The following is an 8,843-nucleotide window of genomic DNA, read 5'->3' on the forward strand; positions in this document are numbered from 1 at the left end:
ACCATTACTTTCTTTGTACACACTGTCTCTGGATTAATAGAAAATGAGCATTTGTGCTCTAAGAAGGCCAAAGATTCTGCATAAACACAATAATTAAAAAAAGATTGCAGGATATAAAAATACAATTTTAATCACCTTTAGACTCAATGTCTACTGTATACTAGATCCAATTTGAGATTTTTTTCATAGTACAATTCATACCTATACAGTCAAGAAATAATTTGTAAAATATCAAAGGACAGTTGTCTCCTCCAGCATTGGTTAGAAAATAATTTCATCATATAAAGCTGATGGAGACAGTTGTTTCCATTTTATCACAAAATGGGGTAAAATTATGATCATGTGGTAAAATAAAAACTTTGGACTTAATTCATGAAGATAAGTATCTATTAAATATCCCATACATTAGCCAAACTGATGAAGAGAGACACAATTCTTAGTTATTTCCCTACTTGTGCGTGCATTTGCATAACGAACCAACACTCTAGATGTATCTAGAATCAACAGAACTGTCTCGCATAAAAGCTGTGGGGAAAGATTTTTTTTCTTGCTGAAAATATTTAAAACAATTACCCACGAGACAGATGACGTCTAGAAGTGATCCCGTGTTAGCGTGTTCTGAAACACTGATGCAGACTCTCTAAGTGAGGTTGGCAGAGCCTCTCGTATCTGACAGTACAATATGGACTCTCCAAGGGGAAGAAAGATGCCAATATTTTCAAATCCTTCAAAACAAATCGAAAACATGGAAAAGAGACAGATCTGGCCAAGTTAAGCTTTATTCCAAAAATATTTTTCCCCCTAGGAAACCCATCTGAATGCTGATTTAACAAGTCAAGTACAGCTGTTCCTGGGGGTGGGGATGGGGAAGTGGGGGAGGAAGAACAGTAGGAGTTAAATTTGGTGTTCATTAACACGAAGGGACATTTCTTGCCCCATTTAACTAATATCTTAGTTTGTACAGTGTAACAAACACTGTTTAGTTGTTAAAATCTATTATACCTGCTTTAAATTGCATCTTCATATAGCCAGAAGCTCAATAGTTGGTAAAATTCAATTTGAGTTGCCAGGGGTTGTTAATGGGTAGGACTTCTATTTATTCTCTTAATTGTTCTTTATCTAAATTATCACTGCGATGAAATCTTATGTTTACTACATTCCCACATAATCAGAAGGTCTAAATAATTTTCCTTGTAAGCATAATTATGTCCATAAAAAGGGCTCATAAAAATCTTTCAGGACAGGTTTCATAATTATTTGTGTATGGTTATTGCTATTATCGTCCTTGGTGTTTATGTCTACCTCATTTAATCTCAAAATAAATAATTCTACTTAAACTTTGACAACATTAACAAAAATATAAAAATAACAAGCCAAAATTTATCATTGCTAAGCATAGAGTAGCATCTTATGGTATGGGTCACTAATCGACCACCAGCTCCATGTTACCTTGCAAAAAAGCCTCCAGAAATTTTTAGAGCACAGCACTTCTGCCTGAACACATCTCGGCAGTTCATGTGTTATGCTTATGACATGACATCGAAATTTCATTCTTAAAATTAGTTATGGGGCTTATGCTATAATGGCTACAGTAAAATGCAAACAATGAATTCTTCAAGTGTGATTTTATTCGTATCCATAGTTTCCAGCAGAGGTCTCTAGAGAGCAAGCGAAGTTATGGAAATACGGGATATAGGTGCAGAAATTTAAATAGAAATTTTAACTCTACAGCTTGATGTGGGCTTTTCTTTTTCACCCACGCCCCTTTCTCTTTTGATGTCTCTGAGCCTTCATCAGATAAAAGGCTGTCTAAAAACCTGATCAGAATAGACACAAGAGAACAGGTTAATCCCAAGTGCACCGGTGTAATGTGTCACAAAACAGACAATGTAATTATCTCAGCAGCCTGTTTAACCAGCTAATTCGGCAGCTTTGCATACCAGAGGTGAGCTCATCTGTTCGCGATACTCTACTCCCAGCCAGGACTTTTTCACCCAGATCACTAGTTTTACAAAAGCTTGTAAAGAGCTGAAGGGTTGGGTGTTTCGTTAAATGTGGTTTAACAGCTTTACACAAGCTTTCATTTCTCAGGAAACAACAGACTAACAAAGAGAATGAATAAACTGCAGATCGGCATTGTACAGTCCTTCCCAAAACGTGAAGCCACCGATGAAAATATCCATGTGTTCACTGAAATAAGATAACTCTCTTTACAGGGAATCTCTGGAGAAATGTTCAACAAGTTAACAGGCGATGTGGGGAGTAAAGATTTCTGAACCTGGTGTCATTTTTTTAGCCATAAATTCTCTTGCTATCAAATACATTCTGCATGTGCATCTTGCTGATCTGGGGCTGAAGTTTGGTTCCTACTAGGTCTTTAGAACATTGAACCTATTATCCCTTCATCTTTATAATTTGAGTAGAACCCCATCAGATGTCTCCTGGGGGGGCCTTGAATTATATATCTGGGAAATATTGTCCAAAGAGGTAATAAATAGTGGCTCTGATATTACATGGTATCACACAAAATTATAGGCAAAGGCATATATATAGACATAAATATCTGTGCAAAGACACACACATATACGTGTGTGTATATCTATATACATATATCTGTTACAAATAAGTGCATTTCTATGAATGCAAATATCTACTAAGCCAAACACAGGAAACAGTAATAAAATAAATAGATAGACCAAATGACAGAAAGTTCTCCTGTCTGATGACTCCAATGGAGCCGATATTTGTGACACTGTACTATTTCACACAAAGTTCAATGGATGCACGAGAGTCAAATGCCTTAAACAATGTTAATGTCTGTGTTGAAGTGAAACGAACTCTAATTCTTAGTAAAACCTATTATTTCAGTGAGCCAGTGAGAGAAACAAGAAGGAACTACGTCTCAGGTGCGAAGTTTAATCCGTTAGATTGGGATTGCCTCTCAGGCTGATGGAGTGGCAGAGCTCCATCACCAGCAGCGCGTCTAGGAAGCAACAACGAGGAAGCGGGCTACCATGCTCTGGACTCAGTACACGGAATCTCAGGTCTTCCGTAGCAAGTTGGAAAGTCTGAAGTCTGCTTCCATTCTGATGCCTTCGACTCCAATCGTATCTGTCCTCTTCATCCTTCTGTGGCCCTGTTATACGTAACTAAGCTGTCGTCGAATTCCGGTTTCCTGCAAACTCCCCCTCCTTTCAATGCTCCACTAAGACTCCATGGCCTCAGGATTGTCCTGGGGTTCTGCTGAGCAAGGGCTGTAGCAGCGACCGCACCTTCTGCCCTTCCCCTGTGACTTTCGCAGCCGTGTTACCACGCTCTGCTTTCTCCAAGTCCCTTCTTCAACACTATCTCCCAGCAAAAGCCTAACCAGCAACTGAGACACACACTGTCTTCTCTCCATAATGCTTATCCGGACCTCGATTACAGTATTTCTTTGCTTGAATTTGCTATCTCTCAAACCTCTAAAGGATTAGGACAGTGAAATAAAAAATTCAGTTTTATTTGTTGGTTGAAAAAAAAAGGTCCCCCCAAAAGTCCCTGGCATTCACAGCAGTCACTTGGCACACAATTGTTGAATGTTTTAATATCCCCATGGTCTATTGCTACCACTGGTCTGTCAACTCTCTAAGTAAGGGAGGGCCTGGATCTTAATCATCATGTACTATACTGCCTGGCACCAGAGGGGGAAGAAGGTGACTAACAAGTAGAAATGCTTAAAAGGAAACTAACAAGTTGAAAATGAGGCGTGTTTTTAAATGGAACCATTTTTAAGTGATTTTTTTTAAAGCTTGTTAAACACATCAAGATAATCCTGTGTTGTAAAAGTAAATAAACGAATGAATAAGTAAATAAAGAATGAATGAATGAATGAATGAGTAAATAAAAGGTTGAGAATCACATCGCCGAGCCTTTGTTCTCCATGAAAAGGGCCGTGTGCTGCCTTTATCCCGTGTAGTTTTTGAAAGATCCATGGCGTGGTCCCTTTGTATGTCTGCCGTAAACCTGAGGAAAGTAAGGAGGTAACTGTGAGGCATCCTGCCCAGAACTACACTGCAAATTACTGCTGGGATCTTGGTGGTTCATGGCAACACCTTTCACTTGGAGGTCTTCGGGGTCCACCTTTCAGGCTGACCTTCTGGAATTCCAAATGTTGGGGTGATTTTTGTTTTGTTTAGTTTTTAGGGTTTCATGTGTGTGCATGTGTGTATGTTATCATGAAAACCATTCTGGCTGTTCCCTTCCAACAATCAAGCTAATATCATGAAATTAAGGACTTAAATATTGGAAAGATTCAGGACCCTTTTAGCACAGTTAACAAGTGCACCACCCGTCACCCCAACCCAAGGCACACACTAGCATTGCCTTTGTAGTCACAGAGTTTATATTTAATAAGAGTCTACTAAGCCTATTTAACACAGGAAACCAAGGTGATACAGTCCTTTACTGAAGCCCACATTTTAAGGACTTCTTTGATGGATGGATTTCTTTCCTATTCGGAGCAGGTGAAGTCCAACTGGGCACATGTATTTTGTAATTCCATATCACTTTTCTAAATCAATAGGCAGTTAGCTCTGAATGGGAATATTTGGGCATAAAAGAAGTCAAAAGAATTAGAGTACTAGCTCTCCTTTGTACAGGCTCCTGTTTACATATTCCATATAGTGTCAGGTCAAACACCTTAACTTGTTTTATAGACTCGCTGCCTAATAGTCTTCAGCTCCTGCATAATTTTCCCTACATTATTCTTGAAGGCAATATTAATTTACATGGGTTAAAAAGGGTCATTAGTTTATTACTTAGTGTCCATGTGGCCGTTAGCAAAGAGAAAGTATTATGCAAGTACCAAATGACACTCCCCCCAGAACCTGGATTTTTAAGGTTTTCTCAACTCTTCTTTCATTGTCAGATAATTTATGTATCTATATTCACGATGCTCCTTAGCTTAAGGCTCCTTTCCTTAATGCACATGTTTATTCAACAATATGCTAAACATGTTTATATTTAAGTTTCACACATGCACTGAGTATACATCACGCTGAAGAAGGCATAGACAAAGGAGGAAAACAATGTGCACAGATGTAGTTGAGGGCCGTAATCATAAAACTAGGGAAATGGTCACGACTACTCCGCATAGCTAACAGGTAGGCCAAGTACCAAGGTAGAAGGAAATGTTACTGTACTTTGAAGGTTACATCAAATCACACTTACCACAGTACTGTTTTAAAGTAATGTATATGCATTAGCTAATCTAACATCTGAGCCCATAAAACGTAAATATATGTTACTCAACACGTTGCTAAATTGCTAAGGAAAAACTGGGAATGGAGTCTTTGAAAATGAAACTTTAATAATTAGCCATAATTTCGGTGATGGAAAGCAAGGGGGCCCTGTATTAGCTAGCCTTCCCGTTATTTCGACCAAACACTTGACAAGAGCAATTTAAGAAGGGGAGTATTTATTCCAGTTCACAGTTGGAGGGAGTGCGGAAGCTCCACTTAGAACCTACAGCATTCTTTAGTGGATGCGCCACGTCTCTGGCATCCCCTATATCCTGGGGTCTGCACTACATTTACTCTTCACCTTCACAGCTTCCTGCACAAGCCATTTGAGAGCTTTGTGAAGAGCACCTGACCCTGATACCCACTGCCTAGCCTCGGCACCTTTCTGGAACCTAGATGCAAGCTCTCACCACTCTCTCATTTCAGTATCTACACACCTACAAAACTAGCATGGGAGCCAGCAGGATTTGAGGACCGCTCAAAATTCAGCCTGGCTTCCTCGAACTAAACTGCAGTTGCCAAGGAGTGCTTGCCTAGCTGAACTGGAGTAGCATTTCCTAGGTGGCCCTGCTCACTCAAGCAGAATACCCTAGCTTCTCCTTTTGAGGACTTTTAAAGACCCCAGGTGTGATTACTTACCTATACCTGTAATTCCAGGATCTGGGAATCTGAGGCAGAAGGAATTCCATGGTAAGTACTATGCTAGCTTGAGCCACAAGAATAAACCAGTCCTTAAAAAAAAGTTCTTTGTTAATTTCACACCCTACACCCCACTCCCATTCATCTGCTCTCCACCCTTCCACCCTCCTAAACAAAAGAGAATAAAATATACAAAAACAAAACAAAGTAAAGCAAAACAAAACAAAACAATCTCCTTGTGGAACCTCCTAGTGCAACACACTGTGTATCGCAGTAAACCCTTTCTTCCACCTAACTCCATATGCAAATACTCATTGCAGTGAGTCATAGGTCTGGTTCAAGGCCTCTGGCTTCTGCTACACTATCAATACTGGATTGGCACAGGAACAGGTAATCCTGTTGTTTTCCTGTGTCCTGGAGAGCCTGCAGCTTTGGATCTGTAGTACTGCCTTCATGCACTACAGCCATTCATAGATAGGGTAGATGTTGGGATGGGCCAACTCAAAGACATGGATCGGGGCCTGGTTGGTAGCTGAGCTGGTCAGCTAGACAGTGATCTCTGCACCCACACCACGAGGGCACATTCTCCAATACTGCCCTAGCTAGCTGACCCAATGCCTCAGCCAGCAAAGGGTCAGGGTGGCTCTCCTGCTCCCCTGTCCTAGGGCCAGCCTACCCAATCCCTGGCCACCAATGCCAGATCGACTATGCTGCAGAGTCTACTCTCCCACGTGCTACAGCTGATGGTGGGCAGTGCCAAAAAGCCAAAATAAAAACAAAAACAAAGCAGGAACTAGAGAGATAGTTCAGTGGTTAAGTTTACTTACTACTCTTGCTGAAGATTTATGATGAATACCTAGTATCCACATGGTAGTTCACAGCTGCCTGAGACTCCAGTACCTGGTGACCCTGCAATCTCTTCTGGCCTCTAAAGTCACAGCATGCACAAAGTACACTTACCCTTAAATAAAACATAAATAAATTGAGAGAGAGAGAGAGAGAGAGAGAGAGAGAGAGAGAGAGAGAGAGAGAAACTAAAAAGAGTTTGAAGAGTTTGAAGTTATACCCTGGAACTTCTGGAAGCTTCCTGGGATCTTGCCTTCACTTTCCTCATTCTCATGGTGCAAAGTATGTGGTTTCTCTTTAACTTCACTAATCCCTTTAACAATCATGGATACTTCGCAGGCGCACACAGACACAGACACAGACACAGACACACACACAGACACACACACACACACACACACACACACACACACACACACACACCTGCTACAACTCTAAACTCACTCTTTCCCACTCCAGTTTGCTCCAATTTTCACAGCTTCTCTGAATTTATCCTATAGATCTCAGTAATGGGAGTGAGTAATAACCATACCATAGCCTAAAAGTTAACTCGTATTGACATTTAATCTATCCGTTAATCAACCCAATTCTTCTGGATACAGCCTCCCTCAATCTTTCAGGACAAGAGCAGAAAATAACACGAACAGTTTCTAGTCCAATCTCCGATGGAGTTCTCCTTTGAAGCTCCCTGAACCAGGCCTCTGCTATCTGCCTTCCTTCTGGATTCAGGTCTTTCAAACCTCTACCAAAAAGGCCCATGGAGCTCTGCTTGAAAGTCTTAAGGTTTCTTTCCAGCCCAGGATTCCAACTCTCTTCATATTATGTATCCAATACAATTTCCTTGAGTGTGAGGTATGTGCACATGTGCGTGTGCAAGTGCCTATCTGTGTATAGTGGCTGTAAGACAACCACTATTGTTCACCTTTAAAAAAATGTTTGTGTGCAATGTTGGTTATATGTGCACTGTGTAAACATGTATCCATGTGTTTATGGATGTGTAAACATGTATCCATGTGTTTATGGATGCTCAGGGTTGACAGCAGTTATTTTTCTCAGTTCTTCTCCATCTTTACTTTTTGATACAGAGTCTCTCAAAAAACAGGAAGTTCATCAGTTTGGCTAAGCTGGCTGGTTCATGAGCGTCCTTCCTCTTGTAACTGCCCAGTGAAGTCTCAGGACTAGGGTTACAAATACATGCTACCGTACCCAGCTTCTCCATAGGTGTAGAAGCTATGAACACAAAGGATCACGCTTTTAAGGGCAGGCATTCTACAAACTGAGTCATCTCCCTAGCCCCACAACTTGAATTTTAGAGAGTGCCCTGGATGTTCTAGGTCTCACTGAGCAAGCCCAGCTGACTGGCCAGCAAGCCCTAGGGATCTGTCTGCCTCAACCTCACTGGTGATGAGATCACAAGCGTGCACCACGCTTAGCACATTATGTGGACTCTGTGGCTTGAACTCAGGTTCTCACGGCTGTACAGCAAGTTCTTCACCTATGGAGTGTCTAGCCCCACAAACCAATTTCAAAGTCCTTTAAATCACAGGCTCGTGGTTCACAATGACTCTACCACAGATACCTTATTCTCTCTCCATTATATTTTTTTACCTCTGTGATTAAAGAGATGGCAAGAAGGGACTTAAGGGAGAAGGATGGATTTGGCTCATGGTTTGAAGATAGGATCCATAATGGGAGAGAAGGCAAGAGGTAGGAGGGGCTTTAGGCTTGGGTGTACAAGACTGATCTTTCTATTCTGGGTTTGTCAGAGACAAGAAAACACGCTAAGAATACATACTGAGCTTTTCAGAGAGCTCTCCTGAAGTGAAACCAGGACTCTTGACTTTGTGGCAGAAGATAATTTCAAGATGAGCCATTACATAGCAGAGATAGAGTGTACCGAGAAGATATTTTAATAGAGTTAACCACAGGGGTTAATGCAGGTAAACTCACAGAAAGGATAAGACACACCCAGGTGTGGGTGTGGGTTTCCAAAGAAAGAGTGGTGCTTACATGTCTTTACAGTAGCTTGAATGTCTTTACAGTAGCCATATATGTGACTCTACCTTCCGAGTTACATCT

The sequence above is a fragment of the Rattus norvegicus genome, chromosome 9 (genome assembly GCF_036323735.1).
Source record: "Rattus norvegicus strain BN/NHsdMcwi chromosome 9, GRCr8, whole genome shotgun sequence".
In the NCBI taxonomy this organism is placed as follows: Eukaryota; Metazoa; Chordata; class Mammalia; order Rodentia; family Muridae; genus Rattus; species Rattus norvegicus.